This window comes from Pristiophorus japonicus, chromosome 8, assembly GCF_044704955.1.
Source record: "Pristiophorus japonicus isolate sPriJap1 chromosome 8, sPriJap1.hap1, whole genome shotgun sequence".
Lineage (NCBI taxonomy): Eukaryota > Metazoa > Chordata > Chondrichthyes > Pristiophoridae > Pristiophorus > Pristiophorus japonicus.
The window spans coordinates 239,989,467-240,011,147 of NC_091984.1; the positions used below are offsets into that span (position 1 = coordinate 239,989,467).

Genomic DNA, 21,681 nt, shown 5'->3' on the forward strand with positions numbered 1-21,681 from the left:
GACACGGGAAGCATCCCTGACTTCCCACATAGCACAGGAGGAGCATGACACGGGTCTGGGCTCTCCTGCCAGGAAAATCTTTTTACGCAACGAGCGGTTAGGATTTTGAGCGCACTGCCTGATAGGGTGGTGGATACAGATTCAATAGTAGCCTTCAAAAGGGAATTGGATAACTACTTGAAGGAGAAAAAATTACAAAGATATGGGGAAGAGGCGGGGGAGTGCGACTGACAATTGCTCTTCTGCCTGATTTTACTCTTCATCTGACCAGAATGACCCCTTGTTATTTGTCAGAATGGTTCTTTTTGCATTTCCATTAGTTACACAAGCCAAAGAATTGCTACGCAATATTACAGTACACAATAGGCATGGCAAAGTCAGTACTGTTATGTCTTTAATACTCTTATGAATGACTCCACGAGGTCGAGTATTGTACTTGAGCTGTTGTGACCTTACTCCCATTTATTGTAACTCCAGAGTAAGGCACAAGCATGGTGAGCAGCCTTTTATACTGGGCCCTGCACACCTATGCAGGTGACCCTCAGGTCTCCCACCGCAGTGCCCTCTGGCGACACACCTTATGTGACTATACAGTTAGTATACATGGTGTGCATACATGACAAGTACATTAAATAGTGTTGCATATTTTCAGTCTGTAATTCTACACTTTTTAATAAATTCCACTGACCTGTCTGATGGGAATCAAAGAAAGAGATTTGCTGTTGCAGTATGGAACTGAATAGCTTGTAGCAAATTCGAACATTTAACCTGGCAAATCCCAGATTAAACAGGCCTTCACGAAAACCCGATATAGTTGCACTGTTTGTGGAAAGACACATTGAAATCACAAGGTTATTGTCTCTGCCAATTCCTTAGCGCCTTTATACCATCACAAGGACAGTTATTGAAATTCATGTTTTCCAACAAACTACTGCTCTCAATGAAGCAACACTTTGCTCATCCAAATATATCACAAGGGCAGTTTGCAATAAATATTATTACAGAAAATAGACCAGCAAAATCATTGTTTTTTTGCAAATAAAGTCCCTGGTATATATTCATTAGTAAAATAAACATCCCATGTTGTAGTATTTGTCAATGTAGCTGAAATATTTTAACCATCATCCATCTGAAGAGGATCTTTACGTGGTTACCAGAGCAATACTAGGGCTAACACTTTAATCATTAATCTTAGTAGCACATGCACCATCCAGCAGCACTTTTCCAAACTCCAGTATATTGTCCAACCTTTCAACGATAGACTATGTTAGAATACTATTGCCTGTGAATGCAATCCTGATGTTCTTTTAAATATAAAAAGATAAACATTTATTATCCAGAATCAGCAATATTGCTGGAAGATGCTTAACTGACAAAACTGAATAATGCCATTCCAATGATGTTTCTATTGAGGTTGCTGCTGTCCTTCTGAGATGACCCATCCAATATTGCACCCAGAAAAAAGGGGTAAAGATCTCTCCTACATTTAAGAAACCAACAAGATCTCTTCATTATAAATAGTTAAGATTATACCCCTTGGAGAAACAAAGTTCAGGCTATGATTAAGATTTTTAAATCTGTGGAAGGATAAGAATTCAGAATGGATAGTGATGGATTAGGGTTAGGGCCAGAGAGAGATATATTACAAAATACAAAGCCAAAGAGCTACCCGAAAAGGCTGTGGATGCTGAGTCATTGAGAATATTCAAGGCTGAGATCGATAGACTTTTGGACTTCAGGGGAATCGAGGGATATGGGGATCGGGCAGGAACGTGGAGTTGAGGTTGAAGATCGGCCATGATCTTATTGAATGGCGGAGCAGGCTCGAGGGGCCATATAAGAAATAGGAACAAGAGCAAGCCCTCGAGTCTGCTCCGCTCCTAATTCTTATGTCCTTATGCTCTCATGTCAGTTCAGATGCCATATTTTTTTAGATTGTTTTTGTTGTGTATCTGTAAAGCATGCACTCCCATGTTCCACCACCAGGGAGTGCATTCCCTGAAGTCCCAAGGGATCCCAGCATCCCTTGGGAGCACTGTATATAAGCTGGCCCCTAAGGCCTGTTCCTCACTCTGGAGTGTCTTAATAAAGACTGAGGTTACTGTTACTTTAACCTCCCTGTGTGCACTCTCATCTGTGTCAGGAACACAACAACTGGCGACGAGTATACGAATCCAACGCAAAGATGCAGCAAAATGTGGGCATCCTGGAGAAGTTCTCAGAGGGTGAGGACTGGGAAGCCTATGTCGAATGGCTAGATCAGTACTTTGTAGCCAACGAGCTGGACGGAGAAGGAAGCGCTGCTAAAAGGCTGCGAGGCACCGACCTACAGCCTCATGAAGAATCTTCTGGCTCCAGTGAAACCCACAGATAAGTCGTATGAAGAGCTGTGCGCACTGGTTCGGGAGCATCTTAACCCAAGGGAGAGGGATGGCAAGGTATCGGTTCTACACGTGCCAGCGATCTGAAGTTCAGGAAGTGGCAAGCTACATCGCTGAGCTAAGGCGACTTGCAGGACAATGTGAGTTTGATGGCTACCTGGAGCAAATGCTCAGAGACTTTGTTGTACTGGGCATCGGCCACGAGTCCATCGTACGAAAACTTTTGACTGTAGAGCCACCGACCCTCAGTAAGGCCATTGCGATAGCGCAGGCGTTTATGTCCACCAGTGATAACACCAAACAAATCTCTCAGCCCACAAATGCTTGCAATGTTCATAAATTAACTAGAACTGTGTTTGCGAGCAGGAATGTACAGGGCAGAACCCACGAGTCTGTAAGTGCCAGCTGGCCTCAGGTGACCCAGATGACTCAGAGTCCGCAACAAAGGATGAATGCAAGGCAATTCACACCTTGTTGGCGTTGTGGAGGCTTCCATTCAGCCTATTCATGCCACTTCAAAGGGTATATTTGCAAGAGCTGTGGAACAATGGGGCACCTCCAACGAGCTTGCAGACGGGCTGCAAGCTCTGCAAAACCTGCTAATCACCATGTGGCAGAGGAAGATCGGTCCATGGTGGATCAAAGCAATTTTGAGCCTCAGTGAGAGGAGGCAGATGCTGAAGTACACGGGGTGCACACATTTTCGACGAAATGTCCACCTATAATGTTAAACGTAAAATGGAATGGCTTACCCGTAGCCATGGAACTGGACACTGGCGCTAGCCAATCCATCATGAGTAAAAAGATGTTTGAGAGACTGTGGTGCAACAAGGCATTCAGACCAGCCCTGAGCCCAATCCACATGAAACTGAGAACACTCTGGATTGTCCCAGTCGATGGCCCCACACTGCTTGGCAGGAGCTGGCTGGGAAAAATCCGCTGGAACTGGGATGACATCTGAGCGCTATCACATGTCGATGAGGCCTCATGTACCCAGGTTCTTAACAAATTTCCTTCCCTTTTTGAGCCTGGCATTGGAAACTTTTCCGGGGCGAAGGTGCGGATCCACTTGGTCCCAGAGGCACGACCCATTCACCACAAGGCCCGAGCGGTACCTCACATGATAAAGGAGAGAGTGGAAATTGAGCTGGACAGACTGCAACGCGAGGGCATCATCGCCCCACTGGAATTCAGCGAGTGGGCCAGCCCGATTGTTCCAGTACTCAAAAGTGATGGCACGGTCAGGATTTGCGACGATTATAAAGTAAGTATTAATCGTTTCTCGCTACAGGACCAATACCCGCTACCTAAGGCAGACGATCTATTTGCGACGCTGGCAGGAAGCAAGACGTTCACCAAGCTCGACCTGACTTCGGCCTACATGACGCAGGAGCTGGAGGAGTCTTCGAAGGGCCTCACCTGCATCAACACGTACAAGGGACTGTTCATCTACAACAGATGCCCGTTTGGAATTCCGTCGGCTGCAGCGATCTTCCAGAGAAACATGGAAAATCTACTCAAGTCGGAACCACGCACGGTGGTTTTGCAGGACGCCATATTGGTCACGGGTTGGAACACTATCGAGCACCTACAAAACCTGGAGGAGGTCCTTCAGCGACTGGATCGCGTAGGGCTGTGGCTGAAGAGGCCGAAATGCGTCTTCATGGCAACAGAAGTGGAGTTTTTGGGGAGAAAGATCGCGGCGGACGGCATTCGGCCCACAGACGCCAAGACAGAGGCTATCAGGAACGCGCCCAGGCCACAGAACGTCACGGAGCTGCGGTCGTTCCTGGGACTCCTCAACTATTTTGGTAACTTCCTACCGGGGTTAAGCACCCTCTTAGAGCGTATTATTGCGTAAAGGTGAGAACTGGGTATGGGGAAAAAAACAAGTAATTGCTTTTGAGAAAGCCAGAAACATTTTATGCTCCAACAAGCTGCTTGTATTGTATAACCCGTGTAAAAGACTTGTGCTAGCATGTGATGCGTCGTCGTACGGAGTCAGGTGTGTATTACAACAAGCTAACGTTGCGGGGAAGTTGCAATCTGTCACCTATGCCTCCAGGAGTTGTCTAAGGCTGAGAGGGCCTACACCATGATTGAGAAAGAGGCATTAGCGTGTGTGTTCGGGGTAAAGAAAATGCATCAGTACCTGTTTGGCCTCAAAAATGAGCTGGAAACCGATCACAAGCCCCTCATATCCCTGTTCGCTGAAAACAAGGGGATAAATACTAATGCCTCAGCCCACATACAAAGGTGGGCATTCACGCTATCAGCGTATAACTATACCATCCGCTACAGACCAGGCACCGAGAACTGTGCGGATGCTCTCAGTCGGCTACCATTGCCCACCACGGGGGTGGAAATGGCGCAGCCTGCAAACTTGTTGATGGTGGCGCAGCCCGCAGACTTGTTGATGGTCATGGAAGCGTTTGAAAATGATAAATCACCTGTCACGGCCCACCAAATTAGGACTTGGACCAGCCAAGATCCTCTGCTGCCCCTAGTAAAAAAACTGTGTACTGCATGGGAGCTGGGCCAGCATCCCCATTGAAATGCAAGAGCTAATCAAGCCGTTCCAGCGGCGAAAGGATGAGCTGTCCATTCAGGCAGACTGCCTGCTGTGGGGTAACCACGTCGTGCTACCCAAAAAGGGCAGGGAGACGTTCATCTCGGATCTCCACAGCACACACCCGGGTATAGTAATGATGAAAGTGATAGCCAGATCCCACGTGTGGTGGCCCGGTATCAACTCTGACTTAGAGTCCTGTGTACGGCAATGCAGCGTATGTGCTCAGTTGAGCAACACGCCCAGAGAGGCACCACTAAGTTTGTGGTCCTGGCCCTCCAGACCATGGTCGAGGATTCATGTTGACTATGCGGCACGTTTCTCGGTAAAATGTTCCTGGTGGTGGTGGATGCTTTTTCAAAATGGATTGAATGTGAAATAATGTCGGGAAGCACCGCCACTGCCACCATTGAAAGCCTGAGGGCCATGTTTGCCACCCACGGCCTGCCTGACATACTGGTCAGTGACAACGAGCCATGTTTCACCAGTGCCGAATTTAAAGAATTCATGACCCGCAATGGGATCAAACATGTCACCTCGGCCCCGTTTAAACCAGCCTCCAATGGGCAGGCAGAGCGAGCAGTACAAACCATCAAACAGAGCCTTAAATGAGTCACAGAAGGCTCACTCCAAACCCGTCTGTCCCGAGTACTGCTCAGCTACCGCACGAGACCCCACTCACTCACAGGGGTGCCCCCGGCTGAGCTACTCATGAAAAGGACACTTAAACCCAGACGGGTTCACCCCAACCTGCATGATCAGGTAGAGAGCAGGCGGCAGCAATAAAATGTAAATGATGGTCGCGCCACTGTGTCACGGGAAATTGATCTGAATGACCCTGTGTATGTACTAAACTATGGACATGGTTCCAAGTGGATCGCGGGCACGGTGATAGCTAAAGAAGGGAGTAGGGTGTTTGTAGTCAAAGTAAACAATGGACAAATTTGCAGAAAGCACCTGGACCAAACGAGGCTGCGGTTCACAGACTGCCCTGAACAACCCACAGCAGACACCACCTTTTTCGAGCCCACAACACACACCCAAAGGATCAACGACACCACCCCGGACCAGGAAATCAAACCCATCACGCCCAACAGCCCAGCAAGGCCAGGCTCACCCAGCAGCCCTGCAGGGCCAACAACACGCCAGCCCAGCGAGGGCACAGCCAACACACCAGAACAGACATTTGTATTGAGGCGGTCCACCAGGGAAAGAAAGGCTCCCGACCGCCTCACCTTGTAAATAGTTTTCACTTTGACTTTGCGGGTGGAGTGATGTTGTGTATCGGTAAAACATGCACTCCCATGTTCCACCACAAGGGAGTGCATCTCCTGAAGTCCCAAGGGATCCCAGCATCACGCACTGTATATAAGCCGGCCCCTAAGGCCTGTTCCTCACTCTGGAGTGTCTTAATAAAGACTGAGGTCACTGTTACTTTAACCTCCCTGTGTGCAGCCTTATCTGTGTCAGGAACACAACAGTTTTCTAGGCAATCCTTATATTTTTTGAACCGTCCACCTCAGAATGTTTACCAAACTTCAGCTCACCACAGAATACCTTCTTGGGTAGTCTAGTATCAGGCATTCAGACTACGAGACCAGCCCACCTGAGCTGTGCCTTTACTATCATTGCTTCTATACCAGGCATATTTGCTCTTCTGAAGACCTTGTGCTACCATCGAATTTTCATGATCTTTATCATAGAATCATAGAAATTTACAGCACAGAAGGAGGCTATTCGGCCCATCTTGTCTCTGCCAGCCAAAAAAGAGCTATCCAACATTGCAGCTCTTGGTCCGTAGCCCTGTAGGTTACAGCACTTCAAATGCACATCCAAGTGCTTTTTAAATGCAATGAGGGTTTCTTCCTCTACCACCCTTTCAGGCAGTGAGTTCCAGACCCCCACCACCCTCTGGGTGAAAAAAGTTCTCCTCAACTCCCCTCTAATCCTTCTACCAATTAATTTAAATCTATGCCCCTGGTTATTGACCTCTCTGGTAAGGGAAATAGGTCCTTCCTATCCACTCTATCTAAGCCCCTCATAATTTTATAAACCTCAATAAAGTCTCCCCTCAGCCTCCTCTGTTCCAAAGAAAACAATCCCAGCCTATCCAATCTTTCCTCATAGCTAAAATGGCTGCTGAATTTGTCTACATAATAACAGTTCAAAATAATTAACTGTATATGAAGCATGGCAGAGGCATTTCTGAGAGTGTGCTAAGGTGTTTTATTGTTCCTCAGTTCTGCACTGGAGTATTTGGAGAAAAAAATGTAACCTTATAAGTGAAGAGAAGTAAACGTTACCCACCGACAGTCGCTACCAAAAGAAAGACAAATGCCCCTGTCATCGAGCCTGTGTTCTTTTTAGAGTATGTCAATAGTCTCCATGTTGTACTAATTGAATTTGTGCATTTGGTCTTTTCTGTCCCTTGCTGGCCAGCATGACTCTCCTGGTCTTCACCACTCCCTGCTTCTAAACTCGCTGAAAAAGTCAGTGGTGTCTTTAAGCATGACGATTGATGCAAAACGTGGAAGGTGGCAAATGAAGATGCAAAAGTCCATGCAAAGAGACACCAAAACCATGGATCTTTTGGGAAGTTCTCAGTTTTGGACTAAAGCAACATTTTGAATATTGCGTATGCAGGCATCATTAGACAGAATATAATGGTGCAGAGTTCAGCTGACTTCAGTCCCTTCGGCCCATCTATTCTGTTAACGCTAACCTCGATCATAGCCCAGCTGATCCTAAGTATACATACTAGCCAGAGATCAAGAAAAGAAGGAGCAATATCAAAGTTTATTGCGTCAGAACGGAACTGACTGTAATCAAGGCCATGAATATAGAAATATGTTGTTATGAGCATGTCCAGAAGCTTAACAACTGTGGCGTATGTCTGTACTTGCCAGAATTTTATCTTTTATTTCTTCTGTTACAGAATGTTTGCAGTTGCAATCAGTGAAGTTTCCATTACTGTAATGCAAAAGCAGGAGATTAGAAACAGTTTGAAGAGATTCTTCTAGGTTCTGTTCACAGCCAGTGGGGCCGAAATTCAACCTCCCGATAAGGTCTTTCCAGCGGCCACGCAGTAGTTTCGAACGGCCGCCGATTTTTTTCTCCTTAGAGTTTTTCCGGCGGTGACCATATCTGCCCCGCTCCCGCCAAAGTCTCTTAAGTGTTTCTTCAAAGCGCACACCACTGATGTCCCGCCGCGGAAGTGAAATTCAGCTGAGAAAGACTTCCGGTTCCCCCTACTGCTTTTTCTGTCGGTGCAGTGTGTTTGAAATGGTGGTGCGGCTGCCAATAAAGGGGAGGGCGCATTGCCGCAGCCAATACACTCCAGTCACTGTTGTAATGTAAACAAACATTGTGCACAGCAAGATCCCACCAACAGCGAGCAATGAGATTAATGACCCTATAATCTATTTTACTGATGTTGTTGGAGGCACAAATGTCGACTAGCACATCAGGCGGACTCCTCTCTCTTCTTCAAATAATGCTATGGGATCTTTTACATCCACCTCAGAGGGCAGACGGGGCCTCGGTTTAATGTCTCATCCAAAAGTTGGCTCCTCTGACAGTGCAGCACTCCCTCAATACTGCACTGGGAGTGTCAGCCTGGATTAAAGAAAGACTAAAGTCTCTAGCGTGGGGCTTGAAGTCTCAACCTTCAGACTCAGATGAGAGTGCTACCCACTGAGCCAAAGCTGACACTCCTTATGTAATCATTTTAGAATTACAACCTTCATTTTTACAGTGTTACTGTACAGAGAAGTTGAGAATGGAAGTGTCCAGTGTATCAATACCAAGCAGGAAGATCTCAGGTTTGAGCTGAATTTGCTGATCTCAGTTGGACTGAGGTGACCTCGTTAAACACTCATTTAAAAGAGGAGATGCATTGTATGTTGCTTCAGCCATTTTGGAGATTGTGTATTTATCGGGAAGTGCCGTTATCAGCTGCAGAACTTTGTCTTGTTGCCATCCGATGAATGCCACATCGACAAGCTAATTTCCCCCCCAGTCAACTTTCCACCTTCAATTTCCTTCAGTTTTTCAAATTCCTTCAATTCCCATCGATTGCTGGGCTGCTGCTTTATTCGAAACCAACAATACATAAATACTCGGCCCAATATTCTAATAATGATTAACATCGTTGTGTGACATGTTGCTGTTCTCTTAAGTGATTCTTTTATAGAGGGAGTAGGTGTGCTGGTTGGCTGCAGTATCTGCTGGCTCCAGAGCAATGTTATCCAGTAAACATCTGACTAGCTACCGTTACTGCAGTGACACCCTTTTAGCCACACCTAATTTAGTAGAAAATGCCTCAGAAACAATCCAGGTAAATATATTTACTTAACATGCAGGGTGCAGAGGAGATTTACTAGAATGGTACCAGGGATGAAGGACTGCAGTTATGTGGGGAGATGGGAGAAGCCGGGGTTGTTCTCTTTAAAGCAGTGAAGGTTAAGAGGAGATTTAATAGAAGTGTTCAAAATGATGAAGGGTTTTGATAGAGTAAATAGGGAGAAACGGTTTCCAGGGGCAGGTGGCTCGGTAACCAGAGGACACAGATTTAAGATAATTGGCAAAAGAACCGGGGGGTAGGGATATGAGGGGAATGTTTTTTTCTTTAAACACAGACTTTTTATGATCTAGAATGCACTGCCTGAAAGGGTAGTAGAGGCTTTCAAAAGGGAATTGGATATATCCTCGAAAAGGAAATATTTGCAGGGTGATGGGGAAAGAGCAGGGGAGTGGGACTAATTGGATAGCTCTACCAAAGAGCTGGCACAGGCACTTCTGTGCTGCAAGATTTTCTAATTTTCTGAACATCTCCCACCAGTCAGTAACTCACAATGATCAAAACACACACACACTGCTTTTCGTCTCACTGTTTTACCAATAAACACACTAAAAGGTTAACGTTCACATTCATTCACTGTGTGAATACGAGTATTGAGCCCAACGAGAGTCCAATACTCATTGTTTTATTTACACGGACCCAGTGTTATCTCTATAGACACTCAGCTTCTCGATGATGTGATCTCTGCCCCAGTCAGGAACCGGTCCAGCTCCCTCTCGAAGGCACAGAGTCACGCCCACCACACCAGCCCGCAACACATTCCAGAGGCTCACTACTCTCTGGGAAAAGACCCGCCCAACATCCAGACTATTCCCACTCCAACACAGTTTAACCTCGTGACCCCTGGTCATCCTCAATCTAAACTGGAATAATCTCTCAATAGGCACACCATCCAGCCCTTTCATTATTTTATAGACCTCGGTCAGGTCACCTCTAAGTTTACACTGCTCTAAGGTAAATAGACCAAGGGTAGATATGATAGGGTAGAGAGAAACTATTTCCTCTGGTGGAGGAGTCCAGAGCAAGGGAGCATATCCTTAAAATTAAAGCCAAGCCATTCAAGATGATGTCAGGTAAAGGATAGTGGAAATCTGGAACTCTCTTCCCTCCAAAAAGCTGTAGATGTTGGGGGTCAATTGAAAATGTCAAAGCTGTGATTGATGGATTTCTGTTCCAGAGACTGAGCCTCACCCCCAGCTGTAGAGTCAGGTACCAGGGCTAGCTGCAACTGCCTACTGCTAGTTTCATCAGCTCACAGTTAAGCCACTGGACCCAGAGATAACCAGGATTTGTTAAGGGAAGATCATGTTTGACTAACCTGATTGAATTTTTTGAGGGGTAACCAAGACGGTTGATGAAGATACTGCGTACGATGTACAATTACTTTGGTTCGGTATTCACTAAGGAGGACACAAACAACCTTCCGGATATAAAAGGGGTCAGAGGGTCTAGTAAGAAGGAGGAACTGAGGGAATTCCTTATTAGTCGGGAAATTGTGTTGGGGAAATTGATGGGTTTGAAGGCCGATAAATCCCCAGGGCCTGATGGACTGCATCCCAGAGTACTTAAGGAGGTGGCCTTGGAAATAGCGGATGCATTGACAGTCATTTTCCAACATTCCATAGACTCTGGATCAGTTCCTATGGAGTGGAGGGTAGCCAATGTAAACCCACTTTTTAAAAAAGGAGGGAGAGAGAAAACGGGGAATTATAGAACGGTCAGCCTGACATCAGTAGTGGGTAAAATGGTGGAATCAATTATTAAGGATGTCATAACAGCGCATTTGGAAAGAGGTGACATGATAGGTCCAAGACAGCATGGATTTGTGAAAGGGAAATCATGCTTGACAAATCTTCTGGAATTTTTTGAGGATGTTTCCAGTAGAGTGGACAAGGGAGAACCAGTTGATGTGGTGTATTTGGACTTTCAGAAGGCTTTCGACAAGGTCCCACTCAAGAGATTAATGTGCAAAGTTAAAGCACATGGGATTGGGGGTAGTGTGCTGACATGGATTGAGAACTGGTTGTCAGACAGGAAGCAAAGATTAGGAGTAAATGGGTACTTTTCAGAATGGCAGGCAGTGACCAGTGGGGTACCGCAAGGTTCTGTGCTGGGGCCCCAGCTGTTTACATTGTACATTAATGATTTAGACGAGGGGATTAAATGTAGTATCTCCAAATTTGCGGATGACACTAAGTTGGGTGGCAGTGTGAGCTGCGAGGAGGATGCTATGAGGCTGCAGAGTGACTTGGATAGGTTAGGTGAGTGGGAAAATGCATGGCAAATGAAGTATAATGTGGATAAATGTGAGGTTATCCACTTTGGTGGTAAAAACAGAGAGACAGACTATTATCTGAATGGTGACAGATTAGGAAAGGGGAGGTGCAACGAGACCTGGGTGTCATGGTACATCAGTCATTGAAGGTTGGCATGCAGGTACAGCAGGCGGTTAAGAAAGCAAATGACATGTTGGCCTTCATAGCAAGAGGATTTGAGTACAGGGGCAGGGTGGTGTTACTACAGTTGTACAGGGCCTTGGTGAGGCCACGCCTGGAGTATTGTGTACATTTTTGGTCTCCTAACTTGAGGAAGGACATTCTTGCTATTGAGGGAGTGCAGCGAAGGTTCACCAGACTGATTCCCGGGATGGCGGGACTGACATATCAAGAAAGACTGGATCAACTGGGCTTGTATTCACTGGAGTTCAGAAGAATGAGAGGGGATCTCAGAGAAATGTTTAAAATTCTGATGGGTTTAGATGCAGCAAGAATGTTCCCAATGTTGGGGAAGTCCAGAACCAGGGGTCACAGTCTAAGGATAAGGGGTAAGCCATTTAAGACCGAGATGAGGAGGAACATCTTCACCCAGAGAGTGGTGAACCTGTGGAATTCTCTACCACAGAAAGTTGTTGAGGCCAATTCACTAAATATATTCAAAAAGGAGTTAGATGTAGTCCTTACTACTAGGGGGATCAAGGGGTATGGCGAGAAAGCAGGAATGGGGTACTGAAGTTGCATGTTCAGCCATGAACTCATTGAATGGTGGTGCAGGCTCGAAGGACCGAATGGCCTACTCCTGCACCTATTTTCTATGTTTCTAGTGTATATGGACTTTAGCAAAGCTTTTGATAAGATCCCACATGGTAGACTGGTCACGAAAGTTAAAGCCCATGGGATCCAGGACAAAGTGGCAAGTGGGATCCAAAATTGGCTCAGAGGCAGGAAGCAAAGGGTAATGGTTGATGGATGTTTTTGTGACTGGAAGGATGTTTCCAGTGGGGTTCCACAGGGCTCACTACTGGGTCCCTTGCTTTTTGGGGTATATCGCAATGATTAAGATTTGAATATAGGGCGTATGATTAGCTGTGTGGTTGATAATGAAGAGGAAAGTCATGGACTGCAGGAGGATATCAATCTACTGGTTAGGTGGGCAGAGCAGTGGCAAATGGATTTTAATTCAGAGAAGTGTGAGGTAATGCACTTTGGGAAGGCTAATTGGAAAGGTATACACATTAAGCGGTAGTGTAGATGAACAAAGGGACCTTGGAGTGCTTGTCCACAGATCCCTGAAAGTAGCAGGCCAGATGGATAAGGTGGTTAAGAAGGCATACGGAATGCTTGCCTTTATTGGCCGAGGCATAGAAGACAAGAGCAGGGAAATTATGCTTAAATTGTATAATACTCTGGTTAGGGCACAGCTGGAGTACTGCATGCAGTTCTGGTCGCTGTATTATCGGAAGGACGTGATTGCACTAGAGAGGCTGCAGAGGAGATTTACTAGGATGCTGCCTGAAATGGAAAATCGTAACTAAGAGGACAGATTGGATAAGCTGGGTTTGTTCTCATTGGAACAGAGGAGGTTGAGAGGAGACCTCATTGAGGTGTGCAACATTTTGAGGGGCCTGGATATAGTAGATAGCAAGGGTCTATTCCCCTTGGTGGAGGGGTCAATTACAAGGGGGAATAGTTTTAAGGTGGTTGGTGGGAGGTTCAGAGGGGATTTGAGGGGGGGGGGGGCTTCTTCACACAGAGGGTTGTGGGGGTCTGGAACTGACTGCCTGGAAGGGTGGTGGATGCAGAAACCCTCACCACATTTAAAAGGTGCTTGGATGGGCACTTAAAGTGCTGTAACCTGCAGGGCCGGCACAGATACAATGGTAAGTACTGCAGGGTATCGACTACGACCAGGGTGATCTGGACTAGTTTTGATCGCCTGGATGTGTCGGAGAGGAATTTTCCCAGATTTTTTCCCTCCAATTGGCCTGGGTTTTTATCTGGTTTTTGCCTCTCCCAGGAGATCACATGGCTCCAGTTGGGGTGGAGTGTAGAATGTTTCAGTATAAGGGGTATCGCAGTTGTGAGAGGCAGACTGGTTGGGCTGGGTGCTCTTTACCTGTCCACCATTGTTTATAGGTTTACATGTAACCTTCAAGACTGCTGACCGAGGGCCGCGCGGCTTTGTCGGCTGGCGCGGACATGATGGGCCGAAATGGCCTCCTTTTGCGCTGTAAATTTTGATGTTTCTATAACAGATTTTCAGATGGCCTCTGGCAATGAGGTAAGTTTTGACACATAACTGCTCGTTATCTGTTGTGTAACGGTAACGTCCATTGGGTGTTTCAGCCATTTTCATTCATCACAGCAACATACACAGAACACAATGTTAATACATTCATCACTTTATTAACAATAATTAAAATTAAATTGATCTCAATGCATTGCATTCCATCGTTTAGACAGGCCTTAAACTGAGGCTTCATCTGCATATGTGAGGAATAACCGGGAGTTCTCCCCAGTGTCCGGGGCCAACCTCCCTCAACCAAAACTGGCTGATGCATTGGTTTGCATAACAACAGTGCCTACACTGCAGAAATAGTTTATGGATTGCTGTGCGCCTTGGGCCTGAAGACATGCAAGCTGCTACATCAACTGACGTTCTTTCTTCAAATAGATAGTTTTTTTTTTAAACCCACCTCAGGTAAATAAATGTGTTCCTATCACCTGCCAGTTATATAAATAAATAAGCTGCACGAAAGCCCTGGACCCCCAATACCTAACCTAGTTATAGCCAAGACGGATAGTAATCTGCAGAGTGGCGGCAGGAAATAAACACAAGGTGCTTTAATTCATGTAAATTGCACATCCCCAATTTCCATCGCTCCACCATTGGCAACTGGGCCTTCAGCTGTCTCGGCCTTAATCTCTGGGATTTCCTCCCTAAACCTCTCCGCCTCTCTAAATCTCTCTCCTTGCTTCTCAGAATCCATTATTAAGGAAGTGGCAACCGGGTACAGTACTTAGAAAAATTATAATATGATTAGGCAGAGTCAACATGTTTTTATGAAAGGAAGGTAAATCGTGTTTGACAAATTTATGAGTTTTTTCAGGATCTAACTAGCAGGCTAGATAATGTGGGAACCAGCGGGTCTAGTACATTTGGATTTCTAAAAGGCGTTCGATAAGGTGCCACATAGAAGGTTGTTACACAAGATAAGGGCATATGGGTTGGGGGCAAGGTATTCGCATGGATAAAGGATTGGTTAACTGACAGAAAAGAATGTAGGGATAAATGGGTCACTTTCAGGTTGGCAGGCTGTAACTAGTGGGGTGCCACAAGGATCAGTGCTAGGGCATCAGCTATTTACAATCTATATTAATGACTTAGATGAAGGGAGTGAGTGCAGTGTATCCCGGTTTGCTGACGATACAAAGCTAGGTGGGACAGTAAACTGTGAGAACACAAGGAGCCCACAAAGAGATATAGAGAGGTTAAGTGAGTGGGCAATAAGATGGTAGATGGAGCATAATGTGGGGAAATGTGAGGTCATTCACTTTGGTAGGAAAAATAGAAAAACAGAGTTTTTTTTACATGGTGAGAACTATTAAATGTTGGTATTGAGAGATTTGAGTGCCCGAATGCAAGAACACAGAGTTGGCATGCAGGTACAACAAGCAATAAGGAAGGCAAATGGCATGTTGACCTTTATTGCAAGGGGGTTGGAGTATAAGAGTAAAGAAGTCTTGCTACAATTGTACAGGACCTTGGTGAGACCACACCTGGAGTAGTGTGCACAATTTTGGTTTCTTTATTTAAGGAAGGATATACTTGTCTTGGAGACGATGAAGCAAAGGTTCACTAGATTGATTCCTGTGATGAGAGGGTTGTCCTATGATGAGGGTTTGAGTAGGTTGGGGCTATGCTCTCTGGAGTTTAGAAGAATAAGAGATGATCTCATTAAAACATAAGATTCTGAGGGGGATTGACCGGGTAGATGCTGAGGTTGTTTTCCCAGGCTGGAGAGTCTAGAACCAAGGGGCAAAGTCTCAGGATAAGGGACCAGCCTTTTGAGACTGAGCTGAGGAGGAATTTCTTCACTCAGAAGGTTGTGAATCTTTGGAATTCTCTGTTCCAAGGTGCTGTGGATGTCGTTGAGTATATTCAAGGCTGAGATAGACAGATTTTTGGACTCCAGAGGAATAAAGGGATATGGGGATCGGACAGGAAAGTGGAGTTCAGGTCAACAATCAGCCATGATCTTACTTGAATGGTGGAATAGGCTCGAGGGGCCGTATGGCCTACTCCTGCTCTTCGGTGAAGGTGTTGACGATGGCTTGGAGTTCGGCCTCTGAGTTTGCGCAGATGATGATCCTGCTCCTAATTCTTACTATCTCCTTATGTGGCTCGGAGTCAAATTTTATCTGAGAATGCTCCTGTGAAGCACCTTGGGACGTTTTACTATGTTAAAGGCGTCCATAATTGGTGGGAGATCATGTGATGAAACCTTGTGGACTATGTCCAACCAGAGATGGCAACCCTATAGTGTGTGACTTTGAGGGTATCCAGAGATATGGAGCAAAATCGAGTAGATGGAGTTAAGATACAGTTCAGCTGTATCTGAATGGTGGGACAGGCTCGAGGGGCTGAACGACCAGTTTGCTGCACGTGCATAAAGGAACAAACGTTCAGTTTATAAACGATCTGTTGATTCTGGATTCTTTTCCCTTCAATCTGTTTCAGCGAATACACTGAGGCGAACACCAAAGAAGCTTATAACAAAGCAGTCTTTATTAATTGTTTCACTGGCCGGGACTTATCAGAACGAAGGAACGCTCTCCCTCAGAGTGCGCCCACTTCCCTCAGACAAACCCCGTTACAATGTAGGGGCGCAACAGTTATACACTTTCAGTACGTAATACAATTGAAAGACATTCAGTTCACCCTATCCTTTGTGAACCCTCCTTCCCTTTGTCCACTCATTAGCCGATACCTGGCCTTCCTTGCCCAATTAAATATGGGCAAGTGGATACAGCAACTGTTTTTCACAAGGAGCTTTCTCACACATTGCTTGTAAATGTTACAATTTTACTGGCGTGACTAGTAACCGTGAGAAAGTCTGTTAATTGTGCTGATGTTGTAATATTTGCAGTCTGACATTCTTTTAGTTATCTTCCATTATTCCTTTGTTCACTTCACTGTCTCTATTGCTTATACATTTTCACACATTCACATTCCCCCCTTTTATCATTCCATGATAACCCTGGTGACTATTCCAGGAGCATCGCATTCAGCCATTCGCACTCTCTTTCCTGATCCTCCTTGTCGAGTAGGTCTTTAGTTTGCTGGATCATAACCCGGGAGCCCCTGGCCACAAGAGGGTTTGCTAATCTTGCCATCATGACTTTACAACAAAGGTTAAAGCAACTAATAATCAAGCAACAGGTAATTATTATTACGATGAGAATAATTGCTCCATGCATTAGATACGATCCCCGAGATCCACCTAACAGCCAATCAAACCAGCCTACTCCTCCTGCAGGGGTGGATAACTTCTTTACCTCCCTTCTTATGTGATCAGCGAGTTTGGTTATGTTTTCTGAATTATCGGGCATGTAAGTGCAACATTCAGATCCTATCAGGGCACATGTTCCCCCTTTCTCAGCTAACAGATAATCGAGGGCCATTCGGTTTTGTAATGCCACGGTCCGTATGGCTATCATTTCGGCCGTGATGCCCTCCAGAGCTTCAGCAGTATAGTTAGCTATCTGTTCCAATATCCTCTCTAGATTCTGTACTTCATCCATGATGCGTACTATCTCCAATGGGAACATCATGACCCCAAAGAACCTTTCGGCGGGGGTGAGGGCTCGCCTGTGTCGGCTGGAGGCATGTACTTCCGCCAGGGTACGTGTTTGCCGCACAAATGGCACCACATATCCCATATAGCAGGACCCTGTCCATCGTCTAGGGGTAACCAGGGGTATGCCCTATGCCCGCACACAAAATACGTGCCGTTATACGCTGCCTCTATGTATATTGTGTTGGGGTCCCAAGACTGGGCCCACAGACCTCCACCTGTGTTATTCGGAAGGTGAGAGAGGATAGTGATTCGTGCACCTGTTGTGATGTTGAGGTTGTATGGGCAATCGCTGTACCCTATGATATGTCCCTGTCTGTTGGTGTAATTTCGGGTTAAACATATGGCCCCGGTTGGCCTCCCGATCCCCGAGGTATTGGTCAGGACTAAGAATGGGGTTTCCTTTTCATGGTCATAGGATGGTTGGTACCATCCCTGGAACGTTTGACTAATGGGGTACCCAGCACTCTCCCACTTGGTGACATCCCCGTGGTTGTCCACGCTGTAACGGTATGATGATCCTCCTGGCCTCCGTGATCCCTCTCTTGACCCGCCTTTCATCTTTCGTATTTGCATTGGCTCCCCTCCGCTCATGCTAGTCTGGCTCAGAAGCCACTTGACAGTCTCAGTTAGGGTCAGTGGAACGGGGCGCAAAGGAATTCCCCCTTTGGAATGTATAGGGATATGTGAGCACACCCAGCAACTAGAAAAGTTCCCGTTTCGTGCATAAACATAAGACATGTATAGGAATGTGTTTACATGGAGTTCCCTTCGTTGTCTTGCCCCCTGTATGTTATAAGCCGCCAACGCCATTATACTACAAAGAATCCACCACCCCATAGCTATGGGTTAAGTGGATATCATCCAACGTCCTCTGGGCCCGTCAGGTTCCAAGAGTCCCAAGGACCCGGTTTGTCCAACGGGGAATTGGAGGTACACAACCTTCAGCAACTCGTCTTTGCTCGCCCGAATATTCCACTTATTCAGCTATGGGATAGAGGAAGTCTGTAACATAAATATAGAGGATAGTTAAGAAGTGATAAGCTTGCAATGATGCAGGTGAACCCAGGCACTTCTCCCTTCAACCTTAGCTGCAGTGGGGGTAGTGAGTAACACCTGAAAAGGCCCCTCCCATCGTGGCTCTAATCCCTTTCGAATCCATTTCTTAATCAGGACATACCTCCCTGGTGCCACGAGGGACAATTCGGGCGAAACTGGGAGGTCGAGGTGAGCATCTCGAACCTGGTTGTGGGCTATTCGCAGAGCCTGAGTCAGGGAAAGAACATAGGTGGTCATCTCCTCAGTCATGTGGTGGAACTGGACAGTGGAGGGGACATTCTGATTTCAGGGGGTCCTAAGGGGTCTACCATAAATGACCTCAGCGGGGGTCAGTCTAGCCTTACCAGTAGGAGTAGTGCGGATCTGGAATAGGGCTATGGGAAGGAGTTTAAGCCAATTGAGTCCGGTTGATAAAACCAAGCTTGCAAAACTGGTAGTAAGAGTTTGATTAGCACATTCAACTAATCCCGCAGCTTGGGGTTGGTAGGCACAATGCAGCTGCTGGTTAATGCGCATCTGGGAACAGAATTCTTGGTTAGCTTGGCCAATAAAGTGAGGGCAATTATCGGAACTCAGTTGAGCTGGGATACCATATCTAGGAACAATTTCCCTCATTAACACTTTAACAGTTTGAGCCTTATTGTCCAGGGTAGGGTAAGCTTCGATCCATTTGCTGAACACATCCACTATTACTAACACATATTTGTAACACTGAACTCTTTGCAACTCAATGTAGTCCAACTGCAAGTTCTCAAAGGGACCTTCTGGTAGGGGCGTCTTACCCCAATCACAGGGGACTCCCTTCCCTGGATTATGCTATTGGCAAACAAGGCAGTGACTACTGATGTTCTGGGCCAGCGCCTGGAGTCTAGGGTGCCACCAAGTGGCCAAAAGCGTGTTACTTGTTGTCCTTGCTCCACAATGAGTAGCAAAGTGCATACATTCAATAACCCATAAGGCCAACTCGTCAGACATGCAAGTCTGTTCCGCGGGAGTGGTCCAGAGTTTAGAGACATTGTCATAAGTACATCCATAATCTTTCCACAACAGTTTATCTTTTTCAGGAGCATGTTCCTGTGCTTTAATTACATCTTGGATGGTTGGCATTGGTTTTTCCGAGGCTAACTTATCCTTTGCAGGATTTTTAGTTTGACTCATCATTCTGGGCACTACCATTTGTTGTCCACGAGAGGCCTGTTTGGCCTCTTGGTCAGCACAGTGGTTTCCTATATCAACCGGAGATTTTCCGGTAGTGTGGGCGGTACATTTGACAATGGCAATGCGCTTGGGGAGCATGACGGCTTGCAACAAGTCAGATACTAGCTGCTTATGGGATATTTCATTCCCATTTGAAGTTAGGAATCCCCTATTTTTCCATAATTGTCCGAAATCATGGGCTACCCCAAAGGCATACCCAGAGTCAGTATAGATATTGACCTTGAAGTCTTTAGCCAAGATACAGGCTCGGGTGAATAGTTCAGCTTGTTGGGCGGAATAGGCGGTCTCAAAGGCGGCAGATTCCAGGACCTGATTCTCCTGGTCTACTGTGGCGTATCTCGAATTTCGTCCGCCTTCTGGGTCAATGGAAGAGCTTCCGTCAACATATATAATACAGTCAGGGTCCTCCATTGGTACATCAACTAAATCCTCCCTGACCGAGTTAGCTTCTTGAATTAAAGATAAACAGTCATGACTTGGTTCTTCCTCATCTTGGGGTGGCTTGGTAAGAAAACAGGCCGGATAGCGTGAGCAATCGAATGGGGTAGACACTGAAGTAGAATAGCGCAGAATTGAGGTGAATTATCCCCCGCCCGGAAGGCATTATCTCCAGATTGACTTCCGTATATTTCAATGAATCTTTCCATGAATTTGTCAGCATTTTCGTCTCGCTTGGGTTTAGTTTCTAATACTGCGGCCATACTGATGGGCTTCTGAAAGGTTATGCCGAGGGCGGTGAAAACAGCGTTTAGGCGGTCCTGGGCGTTATTAGGGTGTGCAGCCAACAATGCGTCATGGGTTGCATATCTTAAGTGAGCTAGAAATCGGGAGTGCTCAGTTGGGCTCAGGGTCTGCTGTACCAGGACCCACAGGTCCCTTGATTCTGCATTATAAACTGTAATGGTAGTCCGGAGATGATCTATAAACTTGATAGGTTCCCTTTTTCGATCTGGCATGGTGGCCAGAATTTTGCTCGGTTTCCAAGCCACATAGACATCTACGGTGGGGTGGTCTGCAGCTTGTTGTGCGTCAGGGTTTGGCATTGGTCGAACCGGGAGCTGCCGCCGGGGCTTAGGGGTGGGGGTGTCAATCTCGGAAGACGTTTCTGGGTCGGAGGGTGGCTCGGAGCTGTCTGACCGCACAGCACCTCCGTGTCCCGATCAGCGGGAGGGTTTGTTTTGCCTTTCACAACTGGCATTCTGACTAGCGGATTCACGGGATTGCTTGTTCCTTTGAGATATAGATCTGCCCTTCCGGGTGTGAGATCTGGTCCTCTCGGCTACATTGCTCGTGAACTGGGGATTTGAGTCGCTATCAGAGGATGAAGGGGCCGTCTGGGCTTGTTGGTTCGTTGGTGTGGGGTTAGGGTTATCCTTACCTCCTACCGCCGGAGTGTAAGGTGGAGGTTGGAAAGGGGACTGTGGTAAAGGGTCAGGGGCTGCGGGAGACGCCGTTGGGCACCGAGTCAGTGACCATTCATCAATTTCATCATCAGCCTCGGTCAACGCAAAGCCAACCATTTGACTACGTAGTCAGTCAATACCTTTCTCAGAGGTCCCAGTGGATCTCTTAGTACGTTTTCCGTGCGCGCATTCTTTTTTTAAGACGTCTACGGTTTTAACATGTCCTCCTTCTGTCAATGAGAATCCTAATTTAATAGCGTTTTCTTGCCAACTTGACAGAAGTGATGCATCTTTTAATTTTTTACAATAATGTCGCCACGTGGCAATTAAATTCTTGTCCCTTTTCCCTCGTCCCCTTCTCCAAATCAATCCCTGTGCCTTTTTTGCTACCTCCACGCTTCTAGTGCCACCTAGGGGCCATTGGTCATCTCCTAATAATTTGTTCAGGGCTCCAGATAACAGTCTAAATTGTTCAGCTCTTTCAGGGAATTCTTCACATAACTTTTGTAGCGGACTACCCGCATCCGTAGTTTTATCTAACTGATTACCCATCCTCG

General features: G+C 46.3%; 1 pseudogene; it reads right to left on the minus strand.

Annotated features, from left to right (window-relative positions):
• Positions 1-141: 141 nt before the first annotated feature.
• On the minus strand, positions 142-20,764 carry LOC139269266 (ABC-type oligopeptide transporter ABCB9-like; annotated as a pseudogene).
• Between the last annotated feature and the right edge of the window lie 917 nt (positions 20,765-21,681).